The sequence below is a fragment of the Macrobrachium rosenbergii genome, chromosome 3, assembly GCF_040412425.1.
Source record: "Macrobrachium rosenbergii isolate ZJJX-2024 chromosome 3, ASM4041242v1, whole genome shotgun sequence".
Classification (NCBI taxonomy): domain Eukaryota; kingdom Metazoa; phylum Arthropoda; class Malacostraca; order Decapoda; family Palaemonidae; genus Macrobrachium; species Macrobrachium rosenbergii.
Genome location: NC_089743.1, coordinates 26276198 through 26290156, shown reverse-complemented (window position 1 = coordinate 26290156; position 13959 = coordinate 26276198). Strand labels below are relative to the sequence as shown.

The following is a 13959-nucleotide window of genomic DNA, read 5'->3' as shown; positions in this document are numbered from 1 at the left end:
GAGTTAGGTGAAAGGATTTACGGCTAGCCAGGTTTAGCCTAGGCTTCTGAAATTTTTACGAAATGGCCCAGTCCGAAATTAAGATCCAACGGTGTGGTCACTTTGGGCGTGCGTTAACCTTGACCAAAATAAACACGTCCAACTAAACTTAAATTAAGGGCCATCATATCCATTTGTAGCTTAGGCTACGCAGATTGTAAATAGCGTAGCCCAGCCCAGCTTTTGACTGCATAGGTTTACAAACTGAATAGGCTAGTTGGTGGTGGATTGGTGTACATTTCCGAAATGCGTACACAATAGCGTCATGTTTGTATAGGAAGCCTGAGTGCGTAGGCCACCTAGGCTATAGACGTTTCTTAACGAGAAAGCTCAGTTCAAAGTCACAGTCCTGCCAGCATCCACAATTTAGCCTATGGAGGACCATACGTCTCTTAGATTGTATATATAATTGTGCATATTTCAGTAGAAAAGAAACAGCTTGGACTTGTATATGACTTAAAATGATATGACATATTCAAATGACTTTCCTGTGCACTGTAGAATGGTAGTGGTAAAATTTAATTTGAACCATTGTCACATTTTGGACTTGAAAATATTTTCCTATGTTTTATTGTGTGCTATAAACGTTTCAGATGCTGGTTTGGAGCCGCTGAAAGTCCGCGGGACCCTACTTTTGGCACCAAAAAATGGCTATAGAAAACGCACCCACTTTAAATAGGTCCCGTTTTGCTTCATGTCGGTAATGAAAAGCGTGTTTTTGGTGGTGTTTCCCGTAGGGAAAGCAACAGAAAAGTTAATAAAACGGTAAGGGGGACCTTGTTGGGAAACAGGGTTTTGGGTGGGGAGAAGCAAAAGCTGGGATTTGTGGCGGCCGTAACGTAAAAAATTCGCTATTTTCTGACCCGCTAGTCTGCATACAAAAGGTTGTCCCGCTAGGCTACTACCATAAGGCTGACCCGCCAAAGTACATACGTGATGCTGACCCGCTAATCTACGTACATGAGGCTGACCCGCTACACTGCATGTGTGAGGCTGACCCTACCTGCATCAGGGCGAACGGACAACACTAGCCTAGGCTACCTGTAACCTACATAAGAAACCTCGGTTAGGCTATTCCCTACCTCCCTACCTACATTAGAACGGGCATAAATTTTGTAACGTTGATTTTTTGAACATATCTGATCTCAGAGTGTGGCGGAACGGCGCTGTGCGCCTTATCTGCATTTTTCATGATTCTTGGCAGGCACGTATGCTCTGGCAAGCGGTAATATCTGTATTCACTGTAGCCACGGGTTACAAAAAACAACTGCACACTAGGATCAGTTCCAAAACCCTACCTAACCTAGCAGCAAAACAAATTTAAAAAGGCAGGTAAATGCTGTGCTTACCTTATTCAAAGTCGCTGCTGTCCGACCACGTAGGTTACGTAGATAACAGTATCGGCTCCGCCGGTCCTAAATCCAAAAAGGCCCAAAATGGACACGGAACACATTCTAGGTATCACTTCTGGGAACAAAGTAAAATCGTGACTTTCCATCGCGGTGGTTCGAGAAAGAAAGAAAGCGTGGTTCTGGTGTTGGCCAAGGCCTATGAATCATATTATTAGAACGCATTATGATTGGTTCGAAGTATTTAATCTGTAAGCCCTAGGGCATGACCTGGGTCAGCCTGAGATACGATTGGACGGAATTAAATTTCCCGCGGTACGGCCGGGGCGCCGTGCGGCAGCAGCCCTAAGAACTACGGGGTGTAGAGAAGCGCCACACATTGGCCATCTGACTAACTACGGGAGAGCGTTGCTCCATGACACCGTTCACGTCAACTTGGTACTTAGAAAAAGTTACGCTCCGCTGAAAAAATTGTCGTTCGGGAAAATCAAGCAAACTGGTCAAGTAAGTTACTTTTTGGGTAGAATCGGGCCCGCTGAACAGTTTTTATTCTATGCAATTTTTCATTTGGAGTCATTGTTAATGAGCTACGGGGGCGTCCCTAGGATATGTAAACTACCCGCTGGTTTCTTTCACCATAAAGTTTTATAGGTAGATCTAAGTAGTAGCTCCGCGGTGGCGATTTCCTTCTAACTTGACTTTTTCTACAGTTTTTTGGTTATTAATTATGGATTTACCCACAATTTATGTTGCACAAATGTAATAACCCCTGAAGTCCACCCAACAAGGGGTTTCCATACATGATCTTCACAACACAGAGCACTGGTACGTCTGTTTTAAACAGTTCATATCCCATCTGGCTAGTGCAATAACTTGTTAATGTATGGGCACCCCCCCCCCATGCCAGTACTAAACATGGTGAAGGGACATTCCATTTGGCCGACAACAAACAAATGCACCGCCAGTATCAGAAGCCCTAAAAGTGTAGAAAAAACCAGTTTCCAAGGTAAAAACAGGTGCAGAGCTAATACTTAGAATTACCGGTTTTATATAATACCAGCACCACTCCCATGAGTGCCGTGTTCAGTTCCAGCCCCATTGGAATGCATGTTAACATAGTAACAAAAGACGGTAAATATCTCAGTAACAGTAAATTTGTAATATTTTTAAATATGGTTTTCATACTAGTCCAAGATGTTAAGGAGACTTCAAATCACAGCATAAAAACTTCAGTATCAAATAATAGTTGAAAATAAAATAATACCAATATAAAGTTTCCAACAATAAAAGTTTTCTTTTATGCAGAAATGAGAAGTAGGTTAACAGACGTAGGTTAGGGCTATCATTTGGTTTGTGTTTTAAAATTATTCTTGCTTTGGTCACATACCATATTCAGCTATTGCACTTCTCCTCTGTACTGATAGGTCTTCTGTACTGTATACTGTTTAGGTTTCTCAATCGGGTCCTATGTCATCTGTTCTTGGTATCTCCTTGTTAATTGAGTATGTTTATAAGATGTGGCCTTTTCTTGGCATTCACTGACCACTTAATTTTGGCCAACTCAGAAGTCTCCATCTGCCGCTGCTGCTCTCACCAAGGAGTGCGACTTGGATGAGCCTTCTGTAGCTGTCATTCTTCCCATGGAAAATGTTCTAGTGGTATCAGCTACAGCCACGACCTCAATGACAACAGTTATCATCTCTTTGGCCTGTTCTTTTGTAATGGAGGAAGGTAAGACACAAGCTGGGAGCAAGGCAAAGAAGTACAAGCACTTTCCTTCCTTCTCCCTCTTGTTGTCAATCTCTTCCTTTCACCCTCGTGGTTTTTTTTTTGTCTCACCTTCCTCTGGCAGGAAGAAGAAAGAGTCCAAGATGACTTCTCAGATGAAGGCCCACAGGGAGGGATAGGCAACTTTTTTTAATTGCTTGCGCTCAAATATTCCAAATCTCTGATGGAGAGTTAGGCCTATGTGCCCACTGAATTTTTTGCTGAACATACTATTTGGAGTCTTTTAAGTCTTGGGATATTTTTTGTTATTAGCCTGTGAGACCAATTCTGGTTGCTGTATATATCCAACAGTTTAAATACAGGTATGTCCCCAGTTATGATGGGGTTATGTTACAATGACCCTATTGTTACTTGAAAGAATCATAACAAAATTAGCCTAGCCTAAACTAGGGTTTACAGTACAATCTATAAATATACGATAGCCTAGCCTAGACTATACAGTATACTGTAATTTATACATGTACAGGATGATTTTTAATATCAGCTAATTCTGGAGGTTATGTGCAAATTGACTTATGATAATACAGTACAGATAGAGAAATTGAATAATGCCAACAAGAATCAAGCATGTACTATACAGGGGTACTCACTAAGATTCGGTCCGTCGTTGGTGTACTTGAACATTGTCAAGCTCTTGATGGCTACGTATAACTAAAAATTGGAAGAGGAGGAGGATGATAGAGCAGCAGGATCATCAACTTGCTCCTCTTCAGCAAGTATTTCTTTGGCTCTTAGTTTAGGTGTTACAGGGTGGTAGGATTTTGAGGAAAGAGCTGTCACAACATGTACAGGGTCGAGGCTCAAATGTGGTGGAAGGCATTGGCACTCTAGAGTCGCTCTCTTAAGAAAGTAATCCATAGTAGCTTGCACAGTGTGGTTTTTTTCATTCTTCATAAATGACTCAATAACATGCAATAGTCTCGAAGTGCTCTCTCAACTTTAGCAAATCACTCCATGTTCACATCCATTTGACTGAAAAGTGTCATTGCATGTTCATTTGAGGCAAATGCCTTTGCCATTTTTTTTGTCATAAACTTTTGCTCTGGCTCTTCTTCAGTTTTTTCTTCCTCTTCTGCTCCTTTTCTCTCTTCTGCAAGTTCAGTTAAATCTTCTGCTGTTAGCTCTGCATCTTGCACATCTATGAGTTCTTGGACATCTTCCTTTTCAATTTCTAAATCTAAACTTCTCCCAAATGTCAAGCTTTTCTTATTAAATTCCACAACTTCTTCATCCGTTTAAATGAGTTCACATACACTTTTAGCAGATTTTTCCAAATCCCATTCATACACTCTTTACCTCCTTCCACGCCCTTCCACTGTTCATAATGGCATTCAGAATATTGAATTTCTACCAGAATGTTTTGAGCTCTTTCTCCTCATTATCCGTACTCTGAACAGCCTGAGCAAACGTGTTCCGAAGGTAATAGGCCTTGAATGTAGTACGGTGCCCTGATCCATGGGTTGTATGTTTGGAGGCAGAAACACAACTTTTATGTTCTCGTTAATATCTCCAATGTGCTGGGGGTGGCCAGGAGCTTTGTCCAGAATCAGCAGAATTTTGAAGGGATGTAGTTTCCCCTACAATAACCTTTCACTGCTAGAATAAGCAATGCTTACACCAGTCTTTGAACAGCAGTGCAGTCATCCATGCTTTCTTATTATGGCGGTAATGCACAGGGAGCGTATGCTTGCCGATTCTTGTTAATGTCCTCGGATTTGCTGAGTGATAAATCGTGAAAGGCTTGAGTTTATACTCAGCCACATTTCCCCCAAGCAGAAGAGTCAGTCAATCTTTGTATGCCTTAAACCCGGGCATGATTGTTGCTTCTGTATGGATGTAGGATCATTGAGACATCTGGTTCCAATACACTCTTGTTTCATAGACATTAAAGTTTTGCTGCGGCAAGTACCCTTCATCAACAGTGGTCTTATGCAGAGCATCCTTAAATTTAGTGGCTCCTTCGTCGTCATCGCTTGCTGCTTCACCACCAATTTTCACACTATGAAAATTATGGCAGTTTTTGAAATGATGAAACCATCCGGCACTTGCTGCAGAATCTTTGTTGTGGGTGTCATCATATTTTCTCTTGAGTTGCTCAAAAAGCAAGCACGCCTTTGTTTGAATGGTCAGAGACTGAGTGGCATACGCTTTTGTATCTGGCCCTTCATCCATGTGACCAGTAACTGCTCCATTTCTTCCAAAGGCCCTGATCTGTTCTTTGCAAGTTCCTCGTTGTGCGAATGGGTTCCTTTCTCAGCTAGCACTCTGCTGGCCGCGAGTTCGAATCTCCGACCGGCCATTGAAGAATTAGAGGAATTTATTTCTGGTGATAGAATTAATTTCTCGGTATAATGCAGTTCGGATTCCACAATAAACTGTAGGTCCCGTTGCTAGGTAACCAGTTGGTTCTTAGCCATGTAAAATATATGTCTAATCCTTTGGGCCAGCCCTAGGAGAGCTGTTAATCAGCTCAGTGGTCTGGTTAAACTAAGATATACTTAACTTTTTTTCTGTTCTTTGCAATAATTGTAGAATGAACTGAAGCAGTTGCCTTAATAGCATCCATTATCTGTTTCTTTCCCTTAATGATAATAAATGCCATTGACTGCAATAGATGCTTGTCACGTATGATCACCATGACTGGCTTTCCTGCAGCATGCTGGTTGATAATTTTCATTTGTTCCTACACGATATACAAACCGTCGTTCCTTTACATTAGGAATTACTTTCAGCGTAGGCTGGAAAACAGCCGTTAAACTCTTGAACAAGGCGGTTAGGCAGTAACTACTGCCAAGTAGGCGGGAATACCTGCCTGCCTGGATGTAAACATTCCAGTTTGCTTTTGGCCGTCATGCGTTGCAGACGTGGCTTTGGATCTCTCTGCCTAACTGTCGTTAAGCTCTTATTATCTCGGTGTGATCTTAATGTATTTTGTGTATATATTGCGTGTGTTTGATATTTAATAATACAAACTCATGATTTGTGATAACCTTGCATAAGCCGTTGTTCCCCAGCGCTCTGTGTTGGGTTTGACAGCCAAGGGCGTATTTAGAGAAGCGTAACCAAGTGGTAATGCTTCTCTTCCAGTAGCCCTTTGTTTAGATACTGAAGGCATTCCTCTGTATGTTCGGAGATATTAGATTGGGACGTAATATCTTCGCTCCCCTACATTGATCGGGACATAAGAATTCGCTTCCCATCTTGGGCTTCTGCCCTCCATGTACAAGGGGCATGACTACATCCTTCCTACTTGTGCTGAAGGTTGCGGGCGTTGTCGATATACGCTCTGCTTCCATGGCGCCCTTGGTGGCCTCCCATCCATCCTTCCCTCTCCCTGTAGATTCTTCCTTATCTCTCCTTCGCCCTCTTCACTTGCTTGTCGGGCGAAGACCGCAAGGAGGGGGGTAACCCCCCCCCCGGCAATGGGGCGGCCTCTTCTAGGGGCCTCCTCTCGCTGCATAGGGCAATTCCCCTCGTAGCAAGAGGAGTCTCCCCCTACTAATCATCTTTGCTTTTTCTTTCAGATTGACAGTGAGCACTGCAGACACAGCAGTAGTTGGCGGGATATCTCAGGGGATATCTTGCATGATGGAGTCCCGACGTTCATTCGTTGTTGTTTCGGGACTGACCACAGTACCTGGTTGGAACGACAGTTCCACATCGGGATTGTTCCGACTCTCTTCCCACCGATGTGGATCAGTCGCGGTCATTGCTGGCCTTCATGTATGCTGTGGCACTGCCTCTGGCATATCTGTGGTCCATCCGCACCTGCTGTTTCCTGTGTTATGCTCCTGTTAACTCAACGACAGTCTCTGGGTGGCTCTTCCTGGTTTTCTGCCGCAGTCGCCCTGATCGTTCCTGTCGCTGCTGGTGACTTTCATGTGACATTCCTGGCCGTTGCTGTAGGTCCTGCCTTCCGAACCACTGCCATAGCTCCTGCATCGGCTATCCTGATCGTGCCTGCTGTTTCTCCTGGTGGTCGTGCCTGGGGCCGCTTCCATTGTGTTCCTACCTAGCTGCCCTGGAGGTTACGATGTCCGCCATCCTGTAGAAGTTGTCAGAGTGAAGGTGAAGGAAGTCGCCCTTTGGAAGCTGGCCATTGCGTAGCTCCTGCCTTGGCTGCCGAGCTCCTGCATTGGCTCATGCTTGCCTTCTGGAACCGCTGCTTCTGTTGTATTCCTGCCTAGCTGCCTTAGAGCTCTGCCATTCTGCATCGGCTGTCCTGATCATGCCTGCTGCTCCTCCTGGTGGTCGTGTCCTGGGCCACTTCTGTTGTGTTCCTGCCTAGCTGCCCTGGAGGTTACGATGCTTCTTGCCCACCAGCCTATAGAAGATGTCGGAGTGAAGGTGAAGGAAGTCACCCTGTGGAAGTAGCTGCCCTCTTCTTCAACTTGTCTTGGATTTCGTCTTCTGCTGCCTCTTCCCTTCCTCTCCCGAGGTCCAAGGGGGTCCCAGAATCTGGACAGACCTTCGTCGGCTGAGGAAGAGGAAGGCTGCTTCTTTACCCTTGGTGCCCTTGGATGTCTAGGGACTGCCTCCTTCCGAGGAGGCAGTGGGTCTCTCGTTGGCTCTTCCCGACCTTCAGGTTAGGAAACCGGTTTGCATACCCCAGGGTTTTGTGTTTCAGGAGCCGCGGGCACGCAGACCTCGGTTTGCGATCCCGTTCCCAGTCCTAGAGGTTCCACCTCTAAGACGGGGGCTGCTTCGGGTGCCCATTCGCGAGCCTCTCCAAGTGCTCGAGATTCTATGGAATATTGAGTATCCCGATCTGGTCTGGAGATTATTCTCCCCAGCCCAGTTCAGGAGCAGTGCGAGAGAAAGGGCTGAGGCACCCAGTTGTCTTAGCTCTTCCTGCCAGCACCACAAGCGCCCCCCGAGTGCTTGCCCATGCTCAGTCAGGTTCCCAGTCTGGTGACTCAATCCAATCGGTTCGAGCACCAGAAGAAGCAGAGAATAGATTCCCTTTGGGAGTCCTGCGGGACTTCTAAGGGACTGACTCTCTTCCGGGAGACAAGTTCTCTCATTAGCTTTTCCCGCCCTCAGGTGGGAACCGATTCGCATTCTACTGTGGGATCTGGCGATTTGGGGGCTGTGAGAGCGTGGCCTCTTGAGGCCATGCCCTCATTGCCAGTCTTGGAAGTCTGCGTCCAAGACTGGTTACGTGCCCAGCTCTTTTTGATTTCTTAGGAAACCGAAAGCAGCCGCTCCCGATTTTGTGAGTCTAGTGGGTCGCTCGAGTTCTGTGAATCACGAGCGCTCTCCTGACGAGAAAAAGTGCCGAGACACCCAGGTGTCTGGGTGCCGAGATGCCAGGTGTCTGGGTGCTGAGACGCCAGGTGTCTCGATACTGCCCGCCAGCTGCTTTGGTTGCTTGGCCGGGTTTCATCGTCGTGTCTTGAACCTTAGGGTTCGAGCATGCAGGATAGCAGACACAGAATTCTCCTTTGAACCTTCTTCTCGAGGGGCCTCAGCCTCGAAGTAGTTTAGAGTTCGGAAAACTAGCAATAGTTCACGGCAGACGAGTTCCGCCCTGTCCAGTTCTGATTGTGTTTGCGCGGTTGGCTTGGCTCGGCCCCTGATTGCGCTTGCAAGACTGGTTCGGCTTGCTCGCCCTGCCCAGCCCCTGGTTGCGCTTGCAAGACTGGCTCGGCTCGGCTCACCCCGCCTGCCTCCCAGTCCACCGCATACCTCCCAGTCTGGATCGCGTTTGCGTGATCGGCTCGGTTCGGTGCGGCTCGGCTCGGACCCACTCGTTTTTTTCCGAATTCGGTTCTGGGCTCTGTTCAAGTGAACTTTCTGCTCTTCCCAGGAAGGAGCTTTGCCACAGCACAAGCGTTCTTCTTCCCACGTGTGGTGGTAATCTCCTTTGGTTGATTATCAATCACGGTCCACCTCTCCTGCTGGTCTTACTGGCAGGACAGGTAGGGGTACTCTTTCTCCTCACCTGTTCTCTTTTCCTCTTGGTTGTTCCGATAGGCGCAAGACGGACAGAGAGAGCTCTTCGGAGTTTGGCTTCCTGATGTGCTTTGGGTGTTGGTCCCCCCGATTGTCTCATAGTACAACCAGGTAGCCAAGGAGGGTTTCATGGGATCTGTCAAGGTATCCCTCCAAGGGAAGAGGTACAGAAGTTTCACGCTTCGGAAGCAGTGAGGGTCTTCCTCTTCAAGTTGCGATCTCCCTCGTTTTTCGGAGAACTTTGCACTGACAAATCAACGCGAAGATCCCCGGGACAGGACCACAGCTCCCCCAATGAATAATCTTCATCACTCACAACCCTTGCAGTTCCCGAGGGGCCAAGAGTGTCGGGGGCCACCGCGGTCCTTGCTTCCGAAAGTGTTCTCGACCAGATGAATTCTTTTCGTCGGAGAAGGAGTTCATTCAGGTCGAGACACCAAGCTTCTCTCCTACCTTGACAGAATACTAATTCTTTTGCCTCGAAGGGTCTGGCTAATTGCAGTTCCGTGGGCATTTCTGGTGCTAAGAAGAAGGACTTTGTCCCAATTCGGATCTCCGGTTTCATAAGTCCCGAGTTGGCTCGACCCTTAGGAATGAACCTGCACTTGGTTCTGCCTTTCTCTTGCAGAGATTTGCCAGATACTGTACCTCAATAATCAAGGTTCGTACCAGGGCACTGCCTTATCTTTTGGACAGTGGTCAAGACCTTGGTGTCTTAGTCATCTCGACTCGACCTTCAGTTCAAGCCAACCCCCCCCTCCCCCCCCCAGTTCCTAAGAAGTCCCAGGCTTCTGTTGAAGGTTGCGGAACACATACCCCTCTTCTTCCCTTCTAGGAAAGTGCGCATAACTTTGTCTCTTTCCACCTTCTTTCCCATAAGGGAGGAGGGAAGATGGGAAGAGAGAAGGAAGTATCAACCGGGAAGTAGTTCTCCTACAGCAGATTCCTGAATGAAATGATACTTATCGAGTCTCTAGAGCTGGCAGCGACATTGCCGAGACCTGGGAATGGATTCCTTCAGGAGAAGTATCTATTTCCCTTAGGTCTCGGCAATTCTTTTCATCAAACTTCTCACTCATTCGAAAAGGCCCAGATGTCTGACAATTGATCATGCAGTTCTTACACTCCGTTCAGTATGTCAGAGGCACAGTACTCTCCCTCGCTGTAATGACCAGGAAGAGAAACCCAGGTACAACGAACTCCAGTCACTTCAGAGACTCACTCAGATTCCTCCCTCCAGTAAGTGAGTCTTCCTTATGTAAAGGACCAAGGGTTTGTATACTGTTTAGGAACAAATGACAAATTTTAAAAGTAATAAGTATACAAACCTGAGGCCCTGTACAGTTTTATGCCCACCTCATGCCACCCCTCAATCTGATACCTGGGCCAAAAGGCAAATTGGAATGTTTACATCCGGGCAGGTGAGACTCCTGCCTACTGTATGGTAGTTAACTGCCTAACCACCTTGTCGAAAGTTTAACAGCCGTTCGAGCTTTGCTGGAAGTAATTCCTTATGTAAAGGACCTCAGGTTTTTATAGTTAGGAAAAATACAAATTACTTTTAAAATTTGTTATATTAGTTCATACAAAAATACAATCTATCATCTTTTATATAGGAGTATCCTTCAGCATGAGCTGGAGCAGTTGTTGAACTTGGTAACAAGGTTGTTAACTGGTGGTAATGGTGGGGTGAGCAGTGGAGTACCCCTCACTCACCCTACATCACCATTCACTTTTTCCTTCTGTGATGAACAGACTTGCTTTGCTACTTTTTCTTTTGCTCTTGAATTTCATTTTGATTGCTTTGTCTTTGGTCTTGCTTTTATCCTATTAATAGAGGAGAAAACATGACCAATACTATTGCAAGGGGCATGTCTCCCACAAAAGTAGATCCCCAAAAGTATTCTTTTTGTAGGGGGAAGGTGTGTACTTGATCTTCCTTTTGCCAGGAATGTGTTGGTTGGTCTTTCCCTCAGTGGGAGAAGTTTGGCATGATGAGAGTGTGTCCACCCTTACTTTCAGCTTGGACCTGTTTGAGTAGGCCCCATGTACAGCGCTACCTAATGACTGGTTTGTTCTGACATCCTAAGATGTGTAATTACTTTAGAACGAGATCACCTGCTCACATTTTGTCATAACCTGGGAATCACAATGAACTGGGAGAAGTCAGGTCTTGTCCCCAGGCAGCAGACAAATACTGTACCTAGGTGCTCTTTCCTGTCAGACAGCATGGTTTTGGGGTCTCCTCAGCCACCTTAAGTATTTGAGAAAGCTTGTCCTGCACTCACTTTGGTGACAAGTGAAAAGGCACTGGTCAGCTTCAGGTGATCCTCCTTCCCAGTTTGCTGCATGAGCAGGGTGATCAAAGAGAATCTTGCATGGTTGCTGGACAGCAGGAACCTTCTCATGGGAGTTCCCCTGAATTCTTCAACCTCCTGAAATGCTTCTCCTCTCAGCCCAGCAAAGGGGGATCAAGGTTCACACTTGAGCAGCTTGTTTGACTTTGGTGTGAGGGCCAAGGATGATCCTCATCTGCATAATATTTTGGGAAGGCATGCGGCATCGCTAGCCCTGCAAAACTTTCATGACTGTTTGGTGAGTCACTCTGTACTGTTGAGTGATAACATGTCTGTAGTGACGTACATTAACAAGCAGGGGGAAGAAACATCCTTTCACCCTTCAGTTACCAAAGTAAATACACAAGTGGACTTCTTGCCACTCTGTTAATCCCTTAGCTAGATAAATTCCATGTTGGAAGAATGTTTTAGTAGACCAGCTCAGCTACCAGAGGCTTGTAGTGGAGGTTAGTAGTATTTGCTTCTGCAAAATGGGTATGGGGAGGGGATGCATGTTTGAGCTTACAGGATTACCTGTTATCAACCTACACTTTCCCCTGTTCTGCCCTGCCAGGTGCTCAACCATATGTTGATCACTCCAGGTCTCAGATACCTTGCTGGCTGCTTGTGGATACCATGCAGAAAGGGATTCCCTGTGTCCCAATCTCCCATGCAGAGAAAGTGTCATTGACTGTGTTGACCCAGAGGACTATCTCTGTGATCAGAGCTTCCACTCAGTGAATTTTGAACCTCCTCATCTACCTTTGTCAAATGGAGCTTCTCTCAGTTGCCATGAAGGCCATCTCACTCTTAAGTTGTGGCTGAGTGAGCTGTCTGCTAGTTAGGAGCTTCGATTGGTTTTACCCTCCCTGGGCTTGAGTCTTCTTTGCCTAAACAGGTATGAGCCCTTGAGACAGGCCTAGGACTGAAATATCACTCGCTGGACTTGTTCCACAACAAAGTATATTGGCGATTATCACAGCTTGCTCGTCTGAGGATTGGAATCGCTCTCATGCTCATTAATTTGTGGGTGTTTGGTGGAAACTCCGGGATTGTCACTCTAATGAGAGACATGAGTTTCTGTTTCCACCCTCCAGGACAGGACCCTCTGGTGGTGTGGATGAGAGGCTTCTATGCCCAGTGTGAGCCTAATATACTAATGAAGTAGGACCTGACCTCTTACATTAAGAGTGTACTGTATGTGGCCTTTTGAAGAATAAGATAAGCTTATGAAACTTCTGACATGTAACCAATCATAGTGATTGAGTGAAAACTCATGAAGTCAGGGGCGTGGAACCATTCCTGGCATTACAGAGTAACTTTTTGGTAACAGGTGTCAAGGGCAGGTATCTGAAGCATCAGACCACCTTAACCTCATCCTCGAGATACTTCATCTGCAGGTTCCCATACTCTATCTGCTCCTTGTGGTGGCTGCTCAATAGCTTGTATTAGCACCCAGCTCCTTTCAGACAGAAAAGCATCTCACCTCAGATACTCATAGAGCATAAGGTTGTTGTCATATGGTAGAGTGACTGGCCTCTCTCTAGTCTTCCTGCTGACCCCCCTCTGTAGGGCAGGGGCACAGCCTTGAGTAAGTGCTGTGATGGGTGTGAATGTTGGTGATTACCAGTTTAGCAACCAGTCTCAAAGCTTTGATAGGTAAGTTGTGACTCCCTCGACTTCTTTTAAGGGGATTGAAGGGGGCTGCCAATCTAAATCCAATTTTTTTAACCATATACTGTATATATATATATAGGTGCCTTATACTGTATATATATATAGGTGCCTTATACTATATATATATATAGGTGCCATTTGTCTTGTGCAACCCATACAGGGGTAGCATATAGTTCTGTGATCATTTCCAGCCCTTTGTTGGCCGAGTCAGTTGAGCTTCAGACTGTCGCTCGATGGGCCGGAGTTCAATTCCTGCGGCTGGCTGATGAAGAGTTAGAGGAATTTATTTCTGGTGATAGAAATTCATTTCTCACTATAATGTGGTTCGGATTCCACAATAAGCTGTAGGTCCCATTGCTAAGTAACCAATTGGTTCTTAGCCACGTAAAATAAGTCTAATCCTTCGGGCCAGCCCTTGGAGAGCTGTTAATCAGCTCAGTGGTCTGGTAAAACTAAGGTATACCTAACTTTTTGTGATCATTTCCTCTCTTTAGTGAGGCTCTAGACACTCGTTGAGGCTCAGGGCACTACTGTACTGCTCTTTTTGTCAGACCACATAGAATATTTTGGGAGTCATCACTCCCCTTTGTCCACTTTCATGACCTGGATCGTGACATTTCTGAGTGGGTTTTCAACATCCAGTTAGTTGACAGTAATGACCTACCTAAGAAGTAAGTCTTTTACAGAAAAAGTGATCATTTATATTCTTGTAGGGATAAGTATAAAATTTTTTAAGTAATTCATAATTTTTCTAAGTATATAAACCAGAACCTTTTATCTAACTACTCATTTCAAGCACCCCACTCTGTCGATGA

At 45.7% G+C, this 13959-nt stretch overlaps 1 protein-coding gene across 7 annotated transcripts in view; it reads left to right on the top strand.

The window, feature by feature from the left end:
- The window catches only part of LOC136853546 (WD repeat domain phosphoinositide-interacting protein 4-like), a 448994-nt gene that overhangs the window by 362323 nt on the left and 72712 nt on the right, over nt 1–13959 (top strand). Inside the window, exon 1 of one of the 7 annotated variants that reach the window (XM_067129282.1) lies at nt 135–1892. The exons of the other annotated variants lie outside the window; for them this stretch is intronic. The gene's annotated coding sequence lies outside the window, so the exon portion shown is untranslated. Of the gene's footprint in view, nt 1–134; nt 1893–13959 lie in introns of those variants that run through there. 7 annotated transcript variants of the gene reach the window in all.